The following is a 21,280-nucleotide window of genomic DNA, read 5'->3' on the forward strand; positions in this document are numbered from 1 at the left end:
TTTAGAAATTGAAAAGTGATGGAAAAACAATTTTCATTTGAAGGGTAGGAGAATAAAGATGTGGAAATGTTTTCATATACAAACAAAAAAATGAAATAAAATATGTGAAAGAAAGAATTATAAAAGAAATTAATGTGGGGCCCCCAAAAATAAGCAACAGAGAAAGGGAAAGAACATGACTCAGAATTGGAGGGTATGAGTTGCTCTTTGGGCCATTTACAAGATCATACCATGTCTAGTCTAATCGGTTAGAAAAAATGTGTTTTACCTTATGAAAACCTTTTCCATTTCCTATTCTGATAGGATGGTAATTCACACAGCTCCAAATAAGAAGAGAATTCATGTATACCTCTTGCTGCAACTACTGCCTGTAGATGTTCTTATGGAATTAAAATAGAAACATTTTAAATTAGATTGATAAATGGCCACCTTCAGAAATAAAATTTTTAAATGCCTGATTTATCTTTCCTCCAATAAAATCACTTGGAAAAGAAAAACATTGAAAACTTTACCTAATTCTGAATATACCTAGACTGTGACATAACTTTGTATATAGAAACCACGTATCCTTTATTTTTCCTTCTTGTTTTCAAGCGTGACTATTTTAAGTTTCCTGTACTAAAACTATGATTTTACAAGCTGCTTTATTTTTAAGAAGATATTTTTAAAGACAAAATTTAGTTAGAAATTTTCAGTTTTAGTTTACTGAAGCATATGGAAGGAAGGGAAGAAAAGACATGTATTACAATTCAAATTCTAATCCCCGCCCCCAACAGAACTTTTATAGTTTCCGACTTGCTGATTAGATGAAATATAAACCCTATTATGGAATGGTTTAAACTCACAGTGCCAAAAAGTCCAAAACCATCCTTAATAGTTTCTTTTTGAATTATGAGATCTGGCACATTTCTGATCCCAGTGGATTGCCTTTGTCTAATTTTGGGTTTCTTAGCCTGGTAAAATGCCATTGACTTAACATGAAATTGGCAAGGTAGAAAATGCCACACATTTTGACTTCTGAATGCTTTAAATATAAAATATTATAAAATGAAATTGGCTATTACTCTGAAGAGAGAGGAAAAGAAGTGAAATGGTGTTTTTACTGTTCCATCAGAACTGACCAAAGATACAATATGTGCTTTGCAACTGACTTGCAACAAAAAGAGACATATATTGTAAATTAAGATTTCATATAAAGAATTGTATTTTTCTAATACAACTTTGACAAAAACAAAAATGTTGGTGCTTTTATTATAGCCAGTGGTATGTCTTTTAGAACATTTTTGTACAAATTTTTCTTTAAGAATTTTTAGTAGAGATAGTATTTAGAAAAGTTCAAAAAGATTTAGGATTTCCCAGAATGCTTTGACAAATTCCATAGATCAAATCCTTTTTTATTCCTCTGACAAAAATGTCCTTTTCCCTCTCTGCCTGTTCAAATTTTATTTCCCTCTGTGAAGTCTTGCCTGCATCTTTTAAGCAAATTTTTTTTTTTTTTTCCTTTCTCTATACTTCCATGCTACTGATTTTCAGTATCTATGTAGTGGCACTTTTTCACTTGAATGACAGATATAAATCTATGTCCTTTGACCCTGAATGTGGGGCAGAGAGTAAGTCTTTACTTATTTTTTTATATCTTTAGTATAAGGCATTTCACAGTCTTAGCCGCTGTCCCTGCACCCTCCTTTGTATTTCTCTTGTTAAGTTATGTAAGGGCTGGGCGTGTGCCATTTTCCCCCAGTTTTGTTAAGTTGGGCTGCCCCATTGGCTCAGCTGTAAAGAGTCCGCTGGCAGTGCAGGAGACACAGAGACGTGGTTTTGATCCTTGGGTCAGGAAGATCTCCTGGAGGATGAAATCGCAACCCACTCCAGTATTCTTGCCTGGGAAATCTCATGGATAGAGGAGCCTGCAGGTTACAGTCTAAGGGATTCCAAATATTTGGACACGAGTTAGTGACTAAACAACAACAACAAGCTATATAAAAGTTAAAGGTGTATAGGCAGCTGAGTTTTAAATCTTCTTGTTTCCCTAGTCTGAATCTCATGCCCTCATTAGTCCTACTTCATTTTGCCAACACGTGCATTGAGATTTATTATCCATGCTAAGGCATCACTCTAATTCCCAGTGGTATATACTGAATAAATGAATGAGAGTGGCTTGATTGTAGAGTGGATACAATGTAATTTTCAGGACCCTGAAAGGGGAGGTAGGCACGAGAAGGTGTACATCTCCTGAATGCCTGTGATTGATATGTGTTATTTCATGAAACTTCGTGATGAGTACTACCTTCTTTTTATAAATGAGAAAACAGCTTCTAAGGTTTAGGACATGTCCCAAGAATAAATAAGCTACTCAATAGTAGAATCGGATGCATCCTCAAGGGCTTCTTAATTAAGCATCGTTAACATCCACTCTATATTAAATAATTTTGTGTGATGCTTTCCTTCCTTTTATACCTGATTAGAGATGCTAAAAGTCAGCTGGTGCTCCTGCCTCCCCATAAGGTATGGAAATAGCTTATTTTTAGGCATTACTTCTAAATACTAGTTTAGTTTGATTGGGTAAACACATTTTTATTATTACGCTTTATAGCTCATGAACTTAGGACTTCTGTTTTTGGCTGTTGGCACTTTTAAGGCCCTATGTGAGTCAATCACCAATGTTCCAGGGTGCCCTAGAAAATAGTTCTGCATTAGGGTCATTGGTAGCCTCCCTGTTTAAATAGAGTTGGGCCTGGGTGACCCAACTATAGAATATATAAAGCTTTCATACCAATGTCATGTCCAGTTAAAATACTAAACACAAGTTCTCTTTGAAATTGTGATTTATTCCTTACTTGAACTTTGTTACCTAGGACTAATGCCATGAATTTAAAATTGGACAAGCATTGAGAAAGGAAGGAATAAGTTTCCATTATCACCATGTTTCATATGGTTTTATAGTTGTTTCTGAAAACATGTATGTGCTTCAGTTGTGTGTACATCCTTACTTTTTTTTTTTGGTCCTCCTTTTGTCCTTGTTCAGTTTATTTCAGCCAAATATTTTGTAGTTTTTTTGAGCCAGTAAAATTAGTATTGATCTAAATTGTAGTAAAAGGAACTTGGCTGTTAGGTTATTTTCCAGATTTAGGTTAGTAAGAGAGAAGGAAGGATATGGGAGACTCTGACAGTAATTCTTGATACAGCAAACCTTTATTTTGGCTACTGCGTGGAAGTACTGAGCCAGATTTCTGTGTCTAGCCAAAGTTAATTGGGCTACATAAAACTCCAGTTATGAAAGTACTTGAAGTTCCATGGAAAAGTTCCATACCCCAGGCTAGAATGGTGTCAGTGTAGTTTATCTGGAAGTGCAGCACTGTGTGTTTCCTTGGGCCTTTTGTAATGATTATTACTGTTTAGAGCTGAGACTATTTTTCCATTTGGTCTTCTCTAAAGGAAAACTCTTCCCACTTTGCACGTTGACTAACATTTAGGTTCCTTTGTTTTATTATAATCACCGTACAGTCATGTTTAGATTGGAGGGAGCAGGAAACAAAAAATGTTCCTGTGACTCGCTGAATGATTATTATGGGTATATACCGTTGATGTTACAAAACTTACTCTGTGAAAAGAGAAGGCGTGTATCACATATATTGTGCTACTGAAATATTGAATGAAATATAGAAGAAAATTTAATTCAATGCAGTGTTCAGCTAAGCATTTTATATGAAGTTGCCACATCTAAACTTACTAGCATTCTGGCAGTAATTCACTTATCATTGTATTATTTTTAGTTTAAGTCATAATGAATCTGATAGTTCTTTTTATGCATTTTGATATATAGAATCAATCTTTTTTTTAAATTTAGTTATAGTTACAGAATCAATCTTACGATTACTCTACTTGTTGCTGCCAAATGACCTACGAATCCAAGTACCTCTGAAGTATCTCAGACTTTTATTCTGCTTTTGTATGTCAGTTATTGAAAGTCATTGTTAAGAGATATTTTCTTTTGCCAGATATTCTCAGAAATAGTAATATCAAAATACTCAAATTCTCAGGCATTGAAAGTCACGTGAAATAATTATACCTAGCTTTATATCTAAGTATCATGATGCTATGTTTGAAAAGAAATGTTAGCTTTTTATTTAGGGGTAAGTAAGATGATACTAACTACCTAGATACAACCTAGATAGCATATTAAAAAGCAGAGACATTACTTTGCCAACAAAGGTCCATCTAGTCAAGGCTTTGGTTTTTCCAGTAGTCATGTATGGATGTGAGAGTTGGACTGTGAAGAAAGCTGAGTGCCAAAGAACTGATGCTTTTGAACTGTGGTATTGGAGAAGACTCTTGAGAGTCCCTTGGACTGCAAGGAGATCGAACCAGTCCATTCTAAAGGAGATCAGCTCTGGGTGTTCTTTGGAAGGAATGATGCTAAAAGCTGAAACTCAGGTACTTTGGCCACCTCATGTGAAGAGTTGAATTATTGGAAAAGACTCTGATGCTGGGAGGGATTGGGGGCACAAGAAGAAGGGGATGACAGAAGATGAGATGGGTGGATGGCATCACCGACTCTATGGCCTAAGTTTGAGTGAACTCCTGGAGTTAGTTATGGACAGGGAGGCCTGGCATGCTGCAGTTCATGGGGTCGCAAAGAGTCAGACACGACTGAGTGACTGAACTGAACTGAAGATGATACTGGGCTTCCCAGGTGGCTCAGTGGTAAAGAATCTACCTGCCAATGTAGGAGACGTGGGTTTGATCCTTAGGTTAGGAATATTCCCTGGAGAAGGAAATAGCAACCCACACCATTATTGTTGCTGGGGAAATCTCATGGACAGAGGAGCCTGGCGGCTACAGTTCATAGGGGCTACGAAACAGTCAGGTACCAATGAGTGACTGAGCGTGGTGCAACATAACCTAACATCCCAATTTCCACCTTGTCATTCTTCCTGCTGCATCGTGTTGACTTTCCTGTTACGTAATAAAGCGTGAGCACATTTTTAATGTGAGTTAAATGTCATTTATAATTTTTATTTTATATTTTTCTAGTTTAATAATTTGTAATAGAAGATAATTTGAGCATCTTTAGTTATTAAAACAGCACGCTTATTTAAACCTATGTTTACATTTTGCTCAGTTGGTAAAGAATCTGCCCGCGTTGCAGGAGACCTGGGTTCGAGCCCTGGGTAGGGAAGATCCCCTGGAGAAGGAAATGGCAACCCACTGCAGTATCTTGCCTGGAGAATTCCATGGACAAAGGAGCTGGGCAGGCTATAGTCCATGGGATTGCAAAGAGCTGGACACGACTAAGTTATTAGCTTTACTTTTTTAAAGGTGGTACTGACTGCATACATTTTCAAAACAAATGTCTTTCATTTCAATGATTGGATAAACACTTCTGAAAGAAAGTTGCCTTTTTTTCCCTTGTAACATCTGGATGTGTGTATGTGTGTGTATTTATACAAACAAATCTACACACAGAGGCATATATGTAAATGAAGCCGCATCTGTTTTAAAATGTGAGAGATTTCATTTCTGAAGCCTCATAAACAGTAAATAGTACAGATGAACCTATTTTCAAAGCAAAAATAGAGATACTAGACATAGGGAACAATGACTCCAAGGAGCGAGAAGGTGGGATGAATTGGGAGATTGGGGCTGACGTGTCCGCAGTGCTGCTGTGCTTTGCTGTGCTGTGCTCAGTTGCTCAGTCATGTCTGACTCTTTGTGACCCCGTGGACTGTAGCCTGCCAGGCTCCTCTGTCCGTGGGAATTCTCTAGGCAAGAATACTGGAGTGGGTTGCCAGGCCCTCCTCCATTTATACACTACGATGTATAAAATAGATAACTAATGAGAGCCTACTGTATAGCACAGGAGAAGAAAAGGTACAATCTCTTCATAGGACGTATATTAAGTTAACCTTAAAAATGCATTTCAGTATACATTAGGTTTGATTCCACTTATACAAGGTCCCTAGAATAGTCAAATTCATAGAGTCCGAAAGTATACTGCTGGGTGCCTAAAGAGCCTGGGAGTGGGGAGGGAGAATGGGGACTTAGTGTTTAATGAGGACAGAGTTTCAGTTTAGGAAGGTGCAGAATTCGAGATGGATGATGGTGAGAGCTGCACGATGTGACGGTGCTTATTGCCACTGAACTGTACAGTATAGTATGGTTAAAACTGGATGTTTTATATTGTGTGACTTCTACCACAATTTAAAAAAAACATTGAAAAATTAAAGCAGGGGCTGCTCTCTGTTGTGGTGTGTGGGCTCCTCATTGTGCTGGCTTCTCTTGTAGAGCAGGGGCCCTGGAGTGTGTGGACTTCAGTAGCTGTAGTGCGAGGCCTCAGTAGTCATGGTGTACAGGCTTACTTGTCCCAAGGCATGTGGAATCCTCTGGGATCAGGGATAGAACCCGTGTCCCCTGCAGGCAGATTCCTAACCACTGGACCACCAGGGATGTCCAAGAAATCTAATGTATTTCTTAATCTTATTTCTCCATAGGTACTTTCTTTTCTCTAACTTTAAGATTCTCTCTTTGTCTTCAGTTTTCTGTAGTTTGGACATACTACGCCTCGGCTTATTATTTGGGGATTTATCTGGCTTAGTGCTCCCTGTGTTTCCCGGATCTGTGGTTTGGCCTTTATTATATTTTGGAAAGTTGTGCATCGATATTACTTTAAGTATTTCTTCTGCCCTCTTGTCTTTCTTTCCCATCTGATATTCCAGTTACTGGTATGTTTGTTGCATGTTTTGAGATTTTCCTCTAGTTCTTGGATGTTCTGTACTTTTCATTCATTTTTCTCATTACATTTCAGTATGGGAAGTTTCTGTTGACTTATCTTTAAAGTCATTGATTCTTTCTGTGGTCATGTTGAGTCTTCTTATGATCTCATTAAATTTATTCTTGATTTCTGTTATGATATTTAGCATTTCTTCTAATTATTCCTTATAATTTCTCTCTGTGTACATTATACCTGTGTTCCTGCATGTTGTCTACTTTTTCCATTAGAACATTTAACGTGTTATTATTTCAAGTTTCTTTTCTGACAGTTATGACGTGTTTCATGTTTCAGTATCTTAGTATGGTTCTGACACTAACTTTGTCTTTTTGGACTTTTTTCTTTCCTTTTGTCATGCTATGTAATTTTTTTGTGGGATGTTGGATATGTTGAATTCATCATAGAGTATATTTCACAAAGATTATTCTTCTTCGCCTGCCATCACCAGGAGGGGATCTTTTTTTGTTCTTTACTGTGAGAACCTCATCGGTTTCTTTGGAAATTAAGACCATGAAAGAGTGGAAACCACACCCTCCACCCAAAGACTGGCCTTCAGGAGTTTTTCACTCTCAGGCTAATCCACAGTTGGCTTCCAGCAAGTCATCAAAAGTACCACTTAAAGGGTACCCATCAATTCATAGCTCCTGATTTGATGAAGACTGTTTGGGAGGTTGATATCTAATGAGTTCTATGAAGCCTTCATGGCATATTTTTCCAGTCTAGAACAAGAGGGCCTGAGATGTTGACAGTGATAATTTAGACCTGAACTGAAGACTATTAAATAGTCTATCTAGAGGCAGAGAAGTTCAGACTTCCTATTTTCCATCTCTGTGTCACCTCTGTACTTGATTTTTTTCCTGTTTAGTGACCCACATTTTCCCGTGATCTTACACATTTTCTCTTAAGAGAGAGAGAAAATATTATTCTGTAATAATGCCAAACACCCATGTGTGTATGCTTCTCCTTGCACACTCTGCTGAGACTTGGGAAGGATCCAGTTTGGAGATATGCTTGTCATATGCATTTATACATACAAACTCATTCTCCTGGTAATCTGCCAGTCTCTGACCATGTACTGTGTGTGTGTTTTCCCTTTTTGCCTGGATTAAATGTTCCTGTAATTGTGTTTGTACTATCTCTGGTCACTTCACACTCTGGAAATTAAAGTGAATGAGCTTTGCTTACTAAACAATGCTTATTAAACATTGTTTAATATTTAATTTCAATAGCTCTTTCTTTGTAAGTCACAGAAATTTATTATTCACAGAAGGTGACTCAAGAATCATTAGACTAAGTAGAAATTTAGTAACTTATGTTGTTAAGTGACCTTAGTTTTTCAGATACATGGGTTTTGAGATGGTTGAGATCAAATGAACCTTTGTTAGCTTCAGGGCCTTTTAATGGTGTTAAAAACAAGGAATGTTTTCTCCATTAGACTGACTTTCTAAATAATTTCCTGAATTTGGATATTGTAAAGAGAACTTGTAAGCCACCAGCACTTGGACTGAGCAGGTAGCCTGTTGTCTTGATGCTTGACCAACTTTTTCTCTGTGAACTAGCTGAAGTATGATACCTCCTTTTTGAGCCCTCTCTTCCCTGGACTTGCTCAGACACAACAGATTCCTTGGTTTCTGTTTTCTCCTTAGGTACTATGTATAATAAGAGCCCTTTTAAGTATGATCTTGCAGTTGGTAAATGCCCATTTCCAGAGTTACCATGGCATTATTCAGTCTATAAGAGCAGGAGTCATCTCATAATCCGTTGCCTGACACCGTGCTTGGCATACAGTGGATACTCTCTGAATCTCTGCTGAGGGATTGGGTGGGTGGGCGCATGAGTGCATGGGTGGACCTACTCTGTAAAGCTCATCTTTAAATAGCATAATGATTCCTCGTAATACACTTCAGGACCAGGTCAATAATGTAATACCTTAGCTGTGAAACCAGATTGTCTCTGTTTGAACCCCAGTTCTGACGAATCAAGCTTTTGTGCCTTGAACAAAGTAGACTAATCTCACTGTCCCTCAGTTTCTTATTTTGTAAAACAGATAATAATAATATCTCAGGTGTAATACAAGGATTTAGTACGACAATACACAGAAAGTGCCCGGAATAGCACCTGGCACGTAGTAAGCTGCTCTTAGAGTGTTTCTGTTCTTCTCATATAACCTATAAAGAGAAAGTAGAATTGCAATGTGCTCGGACAACAGACTCCCAGAAAAATCTGTCTTGGGGAAGCAGAGATGAATGGAAACTTAAGTACGCTTGACAAAGATCAGATGGCCTTGTGCTGTGAAAGGATATCTTTGTTCATGTCTTCTTTGTTAGGAGTGTGGCAGAAATAGGAAGCTGAGGTCACAGGAAGACCTCACCAGTGCTGCTATTGGAGTCTCCTGGTTTCAGCTGATAGTGCAGTGTCGTTGCAATTGCATTTGAATTGTTGACTTGTCTGATTTAGGTGAATACTTATGAGAGGGAAACAAGAATTAGGGTAACTATAGAATAATTCCTTCCTGGAGAAGGAAGTGGCAACCCACTGCAGTACTCTTGCCTAGAAAATTCCATGGATGGAGGAGCCTGGTGGGCTACAGTCCATGGGGTCACAAAGAGTCAGACACGACTGAGTGACTTCACGACGATAGAATATTTGTTCAAACCAGGAAGGGATGGCTATTATTTTTACACTCTAACAGTGGACATAGAGTAGTTTCAGGCAAACCAGAATTACTTCTGAGAATTACTTACAAAACAGGAAGCACAGTAGACTATTTCAATATGCATGTGGTCTGGTTTGTATAAGAACCTTTATAGGACATTTTGGCCTCCCTGATAGCTCAGTTGGTAAAGAATCCTCCTGCAATGCAGGAGACCATGGTTTGATTCCTGGGTCAGGAAGATCCACTGGAGAAGGGATAGGCTACCCACTCCAGTATTCTGGCCTGGAGAATTCCATGGACTGTATGGTCCATGGGGTCCTAAAGAGTTGGACACTACTGGGCCACTTTCACTTTCAGGACATTTTACCTTTGATAGGCATCTTTACCTTAAAGTCCTTTCAGAAGAAAATAAGGGGGTCATTCATTCCAATTCCATTTAATTTTGTTTGTTAGTAAATTAAAATACAGTGGAGTTTAGGTCTTGGCTACTATCCCCAGTCTCAGTGTCAGCTGGCTGGATCTAGGGGAAAAGGAACTGGCATTCCTTTTCTCTGTCATGGATTGAAAAGCAATGGAAGCAAAGGAGTATGATGTGAATTAAGAGCTTAACTTTCTCTAATCTGAATTTTTAACCAGTGATGACTTCCCTGAATTGAACTCCATTTTTTAAGCCAGTAGAGTTTAATCAGTCCATATCCTTTGATTGACAATTGAGAAAAGCAAAACCTATTCAAATTAGTGGTTTTCCTTGGTGATTCATCTTCTTGGTATCAGAACCAGACTAGAATGCAGGTTCCTGGTGCACTCAGATGGTAAAGAATTTGCCTGCAATGCAGGAAACCTGGGTTTGATCCCTGGATTGGGCAGATCCTCTGGAGAAGGAGATGGCTACCCATTCCACTATTCTTTCCTGGAGAATTCCATGGACAGAGGAGCCTGGTGGGCTACAGTCCATGGGTCACAAAGAGTCAGACACGACTGAGTGACTAAAACTTTCTGTGACTGAATCCAGTGCTTTTATGCCATACACTGGTTCAGTCATCAAAGAAATTTACATCTAAATAAATTAAATAACCCTCTGTATCCTTACTGCTGAAGATTTCTACCAAAAAAAGGTATGAAATTAGGGAATTATTTACATCTGGCTTTATCTTCTTGTGAGAGCATTTGGATTTTAGAGTTGTGGCAGCCTGCCAGTGGCAAATGGAGGTGCAGAGATCGCCTGCCTTTTATGGTGTCCGGGGATTGCTTGTTCTCCTTTGCGACCCAGCTGCAATGCAGCTGTTGTTGGCACTCCTGCTTCTCCACTCTCACACTGCAGCTTTCCTAACCATCCCCATGGGGTTTAACTTCTGAGCACGAGTGTCAGCTCTGAGCTCTGTGAGCCAAGGCTGCCTCTTGGGGACCAATCAGCGTAGCAGCTTTCCACGTCATGGCTAAACAGTTTGGGATGGAGCAATCCAGCGATTTCTCATGACAAACAAGAAGCACCCATTTGCACAAACAGTGCAGCCGGATGGTTGGAGTTTTTGCAGTAGCTCTCTCTGGGGGCTTTCCAATGACACTGATTCCTGAAACAGCGATCACATGGACCGCTTTGTCCATCTAAAGTGTCCTATTAGTGTCTATTTTCTGTGAACTTGTGGTGGCATCTTATGGGCCACGGAAGGCTAATTGAAATGGTGGTTTCTTTTTTTTCCCCCTTGTATAGAGGAGGTATTGACAAAAATGACAGGAGTGACATTCTGGGTGTCACTCGAGCCTCATGATGTTGTCAGGTTTACCCACTGAAGCCTACACACACCATCATGGAGGCAACAGGACTTCCCAATGAGAGTATGAAGTGTGTTTTCAGTATTTTCTTTTCCAATATATTTAAAGTTTTCATGCAATTATGGCTACTTACCATGCATCTGGCAGCTTTCCAGGTGGTGCTAGTGGTAAAGAATCCACCTGTCCAGGCAGGAGATGCAAGAGTTTCGGGTTCGATTCCTGGGTTGGGAAGATCCCCTGGAGGAGGGCATGGCAACCCACTCCAGTATTTTTGCCTGCAGAATCCCATGGACAGAGAAGCCTGGAGGGCCACAGTCTGTCAGGTCACAAAGAGTCAGACATGACTGAAGAGCCTTCACGCACACAGCATCTGGCCCTTGGCTAAAACTGAAGTCACTCAGCCGTGTCCAACTCTTTGGGACCCCATGGACTGTAGCCTGCCAGGCTCCTCTATCCATGAGATTTTCCAGGCAAGAATACTGGAATGGGTTGCCATTTCCTTCTCTGGGGGATCTTCCCAACCCAGGGATTGAACCCGGGTCTCCCGCATTGTAAGCAGATGCTTTTGCTGTCTGAGCCAGCAGGAAAGCCCCAGCTTTTGGCTAAGTGTTGACTAAATCAATCTCCTACAGTGGTTTACGATTAGAAGAGATATACAAGTGGGAATAAGAGTCTATATGGTAAGGGTCTGGTAAGGGTCACAACAAAAGCAGGAATCAAGTGTTCTCTTAGGGGACTCCGTTTAAAGAATTCCAGACTGGTTTATTTTGGCCTTGGTTATAATTGGAAAGTTAACTAAGAATTCTAGAATTTTGAGGCTTTGTCTTTTAATTTTCAATTCAACTATGAAAAAGTAAGTCTACACATTAATCTTTATTTCTAATTCCAATTTATGTTTTGATTTTCTGTGTTCTTTTTCCAAACACCCAATATCTCTTCTACTGACATGATCATGTCCCCTCTCCTTCAGAGCCAGACATATTGACTGAGGGCATCAGTTTCCTCAACCCTCTCCCCAGACTTACCCCACCTCCTTCTGGCTTCCAGACCTATTATTCTGTAAAAATACACCTTACTGAACTTACTTGTGTCTGATCTCTGTGCCACTAAACCCACTGGGAGTTTTTCAGAAATTGACATAATTGACTACTCGTGTCTTCTTGAAATACTGTTTTACCTAGTTCTCTTGATTTAGCCTGACTAACAAACCACATCTTCGACAGCTCAGATGTCTCAAAGGTACTGTATTATTCTCAGAACTGAGCTTGTGATTCTCCTCCCTTAACCTGGTCTTTTTCGATTATTTACCTACTTTATCTCAGTTTCAGGATCAGAAACCTTGAGGTCATCTTTGTGACCTCCATCTCACACCCTTTCCCTCTCCTATCCATCTTGTAATCCTATCTGTATTACCTAAATATCCCTCCTGTCAGTCCACTAATCTTCCTCTCCATTATCAGCCCATCACTCTCTTTTAAAAACCTGGATTAATCTGCCTGCATCCCTTCTGTTCCCATTACAACTGTTATCCACACAACCCTCAGAGTGATATTGACAAAACAGATAAGGACAAATTCCTACATGTAATCTATCTGAAGGTGGGCTCTACCTTTAACCTTTCTGAATAGCCCACCTCTATTCCTTCTCTCTGGCTCCCTCACCATGGGTTCATGCAGTGTTTTTGCCACAGAGATTTTACCTTTGCTGTGTCTCTACTTCATGTATTTTTGTCTCCCTTCAACTAGTTAATCACACAGCTCTCAGATTTTTTAGAGCAAGCAGCACTTCCTTTGGAAGACTTTCCCAAGTACTTCAACTAATTCTAAGTGAAATTCACTTAGAATATTATGTTGTACGCATGACACCTACAATTTTGGACTCTTCATGAAGGTGAAGGTTGGCCCTAATTCACCATTCTCATCCCAGTGCTTAACACTGCTGCTGCTACTGCTGCTAAGTAAGTCACTTCAGTCATGTCTGACTCCCAGTAAATATTTGTTGGATTAAGCAAATCAATGAATAAACTTAATGGATTGCTGTAAGTTTATTGTTTTAATTACAAACACATATTTTTCTATTTAATTTATGAGTCAAAGAGAAATTCTGTGTACTATTCTGAAGTCTAAAAATAGCTGATTTTGATATTTAAACATTTCATAATTATAAAGTAAAATTTTAGGATATATGTATCTTCAATTTAATTGTAAATGTGTTTAAAGAAAATTTCTACTTTACCACAACATCCTCAGACATTTTAATAATAAAATATTCTCATAAATTTATATTATAGATGGAGAAGAGTTTTAACTGAGTTTAGAGTAGCAATGCAAAACACCCTAAGCAATTTGCCCAGATAGAGCTTAAGATGTGGTTGTATCCTATCAGATTAATTATCTCCTACTGAAATATTATTGTAGTATGTGTGGATGACCTCTTTAAGCTTGAAGGGAAAATATGCAAGTGAACAGAAGTTGAAAGGAAGTAAAAATTTGTTATATAACAGGATATCTGAATAAAGCTAAACATCTTTCATTATGTAATATTTTAGAAATTGGCTATTTGTATTAATACCTTAAAATCTTAATTTTTTAACTCATAAATGTCAAAGCTGTATAGAAAGCAACATGTATTTTTTTACTAATAAAGTATTTAAAATATTTGTGAAAGTCAAGCTACTTATTTTAAACAGTAATTTAATATATTTTTCTTCTCTTTTACTGAAACCATGCTTTAAATAAAGGCTTGTTTTGTTTTTGTTTGGTTTTGTTTTTTTACCTTTTTTCTGTTTTTGCTTTCCTCTTGGCATTCTTGCAAGTTTTCTTTTAACTTCTTCTCAGGGAAGCTACCAGATAGCTGGTGTTTTTGCCAAAGCTTGATCTGTGACTTCCTCTCTGGTCAGGCTTTCTGAATAAGTCCTCCATATTCTCCTGCTGTAGCATCTCAATCAAATAGGAATTGATTGCTCCACTACACATGCACCTTCCTACCTACACTTGCTCTCAAGAAATCTTTTTCATGCATGTAAATGATGCCTGCATTCACCTAGGTGCCACAAGCCAAAGCTCTGGAGTCATCTTTGACTCCTGTTTGTATGTTATACCTGTATCCAATCTTATCAGTCATACGTCTACAAAATACTCCACATCTAACCACATCTCACTGGCTCCACTGCTTTTACCCTAGTCTTTGCCATGGAGTATTAACAACCTCCTCAGTGGACTCCTTTTTTTCTGTGCCTGATGCAGTCAGTTTTCCAGTCAAGATCTGTTTTTTTTTTGTAAAAATATGTGAGATCATCTTTTGCTTCTATCTAAAATCCTCCATGGTGTTCTGTTCTAGTTAAGAGAAATTCCAGGGCTTGCTTCCGCAGCACATACCCTAAAATTGAAATGATGCAGAGAGGATTATTATGGCCCTCACACAAGGATGACATGCATTCATGAAGTGTTCCGTATTTTGTGTAGTTCCCAGAGGCTGTTCGGTGGCTTTGCTGGTTAACACCAAGGAAATGCTACGAGTCAAAGCAACATGTGACACCCAATATTGAAACTGTGACTTCTACTACCAAAAAAAAGTTAACTCCAGATTCCTTACAGTGACCACTTTGCCCTACGCAACCTGATCACTCCAGTCTCGCACTCATTTCCTGTGATTCTTTGTGGAGTTTACTCCCCTGCCGCCATATTGGTTTTATTGTTAGGCTCTGACATTCCAAACATGCCATGTCTTTGCATGGTTCTCTCCCTTCCTTTACTTAGGTTGCTTTTCCAGTGTCAGCAGAGACTTTTCTTGATGACTTCCTCAAACTCCATCCCACCGCCAGTGTGTGTTGCTCTCGCACATTAGCCAGTGTTATTTGTTTATTTATTTTTTACCAAACTACATTAGACCGACAGCGTCACTGCTCCTGTGTGAACCTACCATTCCACCACTAGAGTGTGAACTGCAGGAGGGCAAAAGCTTCATCTTGATTACCAGGACTGGAACACAGCATGGTACACAGCACTGTGTAGTGAAATGTCACATCTCTGAAGGATTCCCTTTCCAGGGGATGAAGTTGTTCTGTGTTCTCAGGACACTTAGTTTGACACTAGCGCAGCAGTATTTTTTTAATAGTTTACTTTAGGTGTGTACTTCCCTCTGCATTAGTCTTAAGATACCAGAGAACCAACCCTCTCATTCACCTTTGAAATCCAGCAGTAAAATGAGCCAGTGATAGAGGTAGTGCTAGCCTCCTCTTTAAAATATTCTTTCATTAAAAAAAAAATTAATTAGAACATAAGCAGCATCTTGCAACCTGCTTATTTCATTTAGCAATGGATCATGAAATATCTGGTGGTTTAAATACTTTCTACGAAATCATTTTAATAGATACATATTTCCTTGAAATGGTGTGTGGTTAACCAAGTCTGTGCTGATAGACACTGAATTTGTATAAACAATGCTGTAATGAAAATAAATAGCTACCTTTTGGAATTTACAGGTATTTCCTTAGGACAAATAACTAGAGATAAAATTGTTTAGCAAGTGTATCTGTGACTTAAAAGTTTTGAGGCATATCAAATTACTCCCAGGAATATCTTACTATCTTTTTCTATACTTTAGGTATGTGTTAGCTGAGTGCAGTTTCTAATAGCCATCAGGAATACTGAGTTCTGTAATTTGGGAGCAACATTGCTAATAGATGAATAATAACATCTCAATGTTTCAATTTACCTTTTAGGTAAATTGGATATTGAGTAAATGTAACATATCTTTTTTAGGGATATTGACCCTTATATTTTGGTATTAACAAGCTGCTGATTTGTGCCTGTTGCTCATGTAACACGTTTGACATTGAAGCCAGAATACCAGCTTCATATGGCTGATGGACTTTAACTTCTTCAAGTGAAATTCAGTCTGCTGAAGTCTTTTATCCCACTTTGCCATTTCATTTCAACCAATTTTGTGGCCTCCTCCCGTCCAAAGGTTCACCTAAATCTGAAGACTTATTGATATTCAAAAAGCTAGGAAGGAAGCTGCCCGAGTCAACCGGGTCTGAGCTAATTCCTCACCCTGAAGTCTGACGGCTCTGCAGTGGGACCTGGGGTGGGTTTCAGGGAAGCTTTTTTCTGGTCTGGGAGTTGTGGTTCTGGGCTCCAGCCTTGCCCAGGCATGCCCCAGAGCCATACCACCCTGCTGAGGTCTCAGCACTTATTCTGGATGCTACCCCTGGACACTGTGAGGTCACTCCCTGTCACCACTGGCTGCCCTTAATTTGACATATGTTTAGGCTTAATGACAATATGTTTCAAGTGTCTGTGAAGTGGCTTCTACTTTGGGACGTTTAGGAAAAGAGATCACCAAAGACCTTACAATTATAGAAGTTGAAACTTGAGGGACAATTCAGTGAGAAACACAAACTATTATCATTAAGCTATTTAGCCATATTTTTTTTTGTTTGTAGCATTATTCTACTACTTTTAAAACTTTTTAGAAGAAATAGTATTCTGCCCCTAAAAAAATGAATGTCATCATCAAATTTTGGGTCCCTGATAATTTGATGGAAAATATTGCAGTAGTATAATAATAAAACGTTTCATCCTGAAGGTTATCATTGCCCTTGCCCCTTGACTTTGCCTTTAATTAGGGTTATCTCTGACTGATTATGCATAATGACTTAGAGAGGGACTTTAGAACTAAATGGTTTGATGTAAATCATCTTCCTTAGTAAGATTTAATTCAATTGTTAGATTTTTTTTAATAATCTATTTCATGTGAGGAGAAAACCTTTTATATCCTGAAGACACTTCACATATAAACACTGATGTTAAGATGTACTATCAAACAATGCTTCTTCTGTTTGTTAAATGAGGACCTTCACAAATTATTTTTTTCAAGGCTGTTTTATTGCTTTTCCTTTTGCACTCAAACTATAATGCAGCTGTAAACAACACATTTACCAAACTATATACAAGCTTTCGGGCTTCATAGGTGGCACAGTGGTAAAGAATCCACCTGACAATGAAGGAGACACAAGAGACGTGGGTTCAATCCTTGGGTGGGTAAGATCCCCTGGACTGGGAAATGGCAACCCGCTCCAGTATTCTTACCTGGAAAATTACATGGACAGAGGAGCTTGGGATTGAGCATGCACACACTAAGATGCGTATATGCTTTTGCGTGCTCAGTCCAACTCTTTGTGACCCCGTGGACTATAGCCCACTAGAAAAAGATTCCTCTGGCTATGGAATTCTTCAGGCAAGAATACTGGAGTGGGTTGCCGTTCCCTTCTCCAGGGGAGAACCCAGGTCTTCTGCCATGCAGGAGGATTCTTTACTACCAGGAAAGCCCATATGAGCTTTTAGATCCATTTTATTGGCTGCTTCCTTTTGTTATTTCTTGTCTATGTAGATACACATTTGAATGAATGACCAACCATTATCATCGTCAGACATTCCCTCAAACACAAAATGTATGAAAGTGACTGCTGGATCACAATTGCAGAAAGAGACTCATCTATAGTAAACTTAAAGCAGTGTCTAAATAGGAGTAGGGTGACCTAAGGAAAATCCTCTGGTTTAATTTTTATATTATTCCAACTGATGTTACTGGGTTGCCTAGTTGACTCAGTGGTAAAGAATCTGCCTGCCAATGCAGGAGATGCAGAAGACAGGGGTTTGATCCCTGGGTCAGGAAGGTCCTTGGAGAAGGAAATGGCAACCCACTTAATCTTGCCTGGAGAATCCCATGGACAGAGGAGCCTGGAAGGCTGTATAGTCCATGGGATTGCAAAAAAGTTGGATACGACTGAACACCCATGGCTGCAACTGGTGTTCCTACCAATGCTGAAGACACAAGTAATCCCTTATTGGTATATGAATATTTGGATGAGAATCAGGCTAGTCTGAGGGCCACTTTTTATGGTTTATCAGGAGGCTTGGGTTCAATCCCTGAGTTGGAAAGATTCCCTGGAGGAGGGCACAGCAACCCACTCCAGTATTCCTGCCTGGAGAATCCCCATGGACAGTGGTGCCTGGCAGGCTACAGTCCATGGGGTTGCAAAGAGTCGGACACAACTGAGCGACTAAGCACAGGACAGCACAGACTTTGGCTCGTGTGACAGTTTCCACATGTAAAGTGGAGAAATTACTGCTTTATTCATAGCTCTGTAGTTTACTGAAAATATGACCACGTGAATAACTAAAGAGTTACTATATGCTATTAAGTTATGTACGAGAAAATAGTGGTGGCCTGTTCATTTGTTGATTGATAATTATATTTGTAGAATATTTGGATGGCTATAGATGAAAAAGTAAAGTCTTAGGGGAGTAATCTAGTTTAGAGGACAAGATTAGTTTGCTACTTACATTACAAATATATACATGCAAGAATGTAGAATCTTGATATTTTCAGGTCATTCAGTAAAATAGCACTTCTAAGGTGTGGCATCAAAACACACTTGTGTGTAGGGTGGTGGATGTAATGAGTGATTTGCTACTAAAAATAAGTAAAAAAATTGGTGTATGGTTAACTTTTAAAAATAAGACAGTTCAAGCTGAAGCCATTAATAGTATATAGTTCTCGCATGTTTAATATTCCTGAGTGCTGCCTTAAGTCCTACTTTGTCCTTAACTCCAGGTTTGGGAGGAATTGTGTATGTGTAAATATTACTATGTAAGTATCTATTTTTATATTCCTTTATTTTGTAGTTGGAAAAAGCATTGATCAGCTGTCGAAAGAGATATTGTTTACCTTGTATACCTGCTCAGGTGGGCGCCTGTTTCTGAGCAGGGAAGGTAGCATCCAGTTTAATTAGAAAACAAAATAAATGTGCTGTGAACTAATCATATGCTATAGAACAGGCTATCTAAACTTTACTGAATATTTACATTAATGTGTATGTTTTACTGCTGCCAATCAGAAGAGGACCTGGCCAAGACTAGTTCTGACTGAGAATACTTTTTTTCATGAATTTAAATGACACTAATCTTTAGTCTGTGTTTTTCATACTCAGTAAAGTGCTGCAAAGTTGACAAGTAAGTCAGGAAATCTGAAATCTATAGTAACATTAAAGATGTGAGCTGGAAGAGTCTTTTATTGGAGGAAGGGGAAAGGGATAGGAATGGGTGACATTTTATAGGAAAATTGTGAAGTTTAGTTTCTACCATGACATAAAGTTCTACAAAGTATTTTTGAATTTTGGTGATTAGGAACCAGATAGTGGCCTTCAAGGTGGAAATAATGATTTTTTTTTTTTTTGACGAGATAGGAGAAAAATCAAAGAATGTCAGAGCTTTTTATGCCACCAAGTAAAAACCCATCTTTCTCCTTTGATCACTGTTTACTCAAGTGCCAAATTATGAGGAAAATAAAAATCTCAGACGATTATATACAATTGCTGAAACCAGTAATTTCCACTTAACGATTTTTAGCAACCCCTCAAAATTGGTATTATGTTCATTTTTCCAAGTGAGGTAAAAGAGGTTCAGAGATGTTACAAAAGATACTCAGAGTCACATAGATAAATAAATAGAGGCAGCAAGATTCAAACAGAGGTTGGTTCGGCTCCAGGCCAGATCCCTCAGTGAGAATCAGAGAAAGTCGTTGTGAGCACTCAGTTCTCTAGCTGACTCCCTTGCTTATTGGGTTACTTGTTTTCTATGTACTTCCTGCAACTCAGACTTGGAAGGGACACTCTGTGTGGTTCAGTTGAGTATCCGTACTACTTAGTACAGCACAAGGAATTCAGTAAAATTTTAACTTAAAAAAACAAATGAATATGCCAATAAGTCATAGCCCTCGCAGTGGAAACCGAGCCACTCCACTCACATTTCCCTTATTTGTCATACTGACCACAGTCCCTTTCTCTTGGTTTTCTCAAACACCCCAAACAATACACGCAATGAGTAAGGATGGTTGATATGAGGGGTTTTGCATAACCAGAGGCTACTCCGTAATGCTTGCTTGTAGAAATGCTGACATAACCTAAACGATGCCAAGAAAAAACCTGCTGAGACATGATTGTTTTCTTCTTCTCTGCTTTTTAAACCGAAGTCCCTCTAAAACAGTAATAGTGAAAAGAGTAAACTTGATTAAACTCAGTGTTACCTCCCTACTACCCTTCCTGTGATCCAGTGATGTGTGTGTTTGGTTGGCTTATGCGTCTGCTTGAATCTTAAATTTTATATACTCTCCTGAGACTTTTATTTTCCACACAATTTGGCACTTGACTAAATAGTGATCAAACTTGGTGGTTTGCTGCTGCTGCTAAGTCGCTTCAGTCGTGGTTTGCTATTTCCCACAAAAAAAGAATGTTCTGGCCTTCGATATATTTGTTTTGCATCTAGGAGGTGGTAGGGCTCACTGTCTTTTAATAACCTGGTTCATTTGAGTAACCTGAGATGACTGGCCTTTGAATTTTGATTTATTTTTTAAAGCTATACACTGCTGCTTTAGCTCAGTCAGTAAAGAATCTTCCTGCAACGCAGGAGACCTGAGTTCAGTCCCTGGCTCTGGAAGATCCTCTGGAGAAGGAAATGGCAACCCACTCCAGTATTCTCGCCTGGAAAATCCCATGGACAGAGGAGCCTGGTGAGCACAGTCCATGGGGTCACAAGAGTTGGCCATGACGTAGCAATTAAACCACCACCACTGCTGCTTTGCCAGTGGATTGTACACATAAGGATTTTACTACACTGTTTACTGTGACAGTGATAAGTGAGCCACTCTCTTCTCTTCTGTCCTTAAAACTTAAGTGGAATAAAGTTCACAGATACCTTTATATTTTTGTATAAAACATTTGTCCAGGCTCTTTACCAATGATAGTTTTTATTTTGTATCTTTCTTTTATTATTTTGTGCAAGTTCTTAGTATATTATTTTCCAGTGATGGTTTAAAGACTGACCATGTGTTTTGAGGCTCTGAATAAAGCAAGATATGGTCTTTGTCATTCAGAACTCTGTATTTTATTGCATACTATGTATGTATATATATGCAGAGTACATCATGTGAAATAGCAGGGTGGATGAATCAGGAGCTGGAGTCGAGGTTGCTGGGAGAAATATCAACAGGTTCAGATATGCACATGATGCCACTCTAAT

The 21,280-nt window shown here is 38.8% G+C and overlaps 1 protein-coding gene and 1 pseudogene across 1 annotated transcript in view; both read left to right on the forward strand.

Moving 5' to 3' along the window:
* TMTC2 (transmembrane O-mannosyltransferase targeting cadherins 2) overlaps positions 1–21,280 on the forward strand; it is a 422,905-nt gene that overhangs the window by 298,546 nt on the left and 103,079 nt on the right. The window lies entirely within an intron of this gene.
* Positions 14,557–14,657, forward strand: LOC138079386 (U6 spliceosomal RNA; annotated as a pseudogene).

This window comes from Capricornis sumatraensis, chromosome 4 (genome assembly GCF_032405125.1).
Source record: "Capricornis sumatraensis isolate serow.1 chromosome 4, serow.2, whole genome shotgun sequence".
NCBI lineage: Eukaryota > Metazoa > Chordata > Mammalia > Artiodactyla > Bovidae > Capricornis > Capricornis sumatraensis.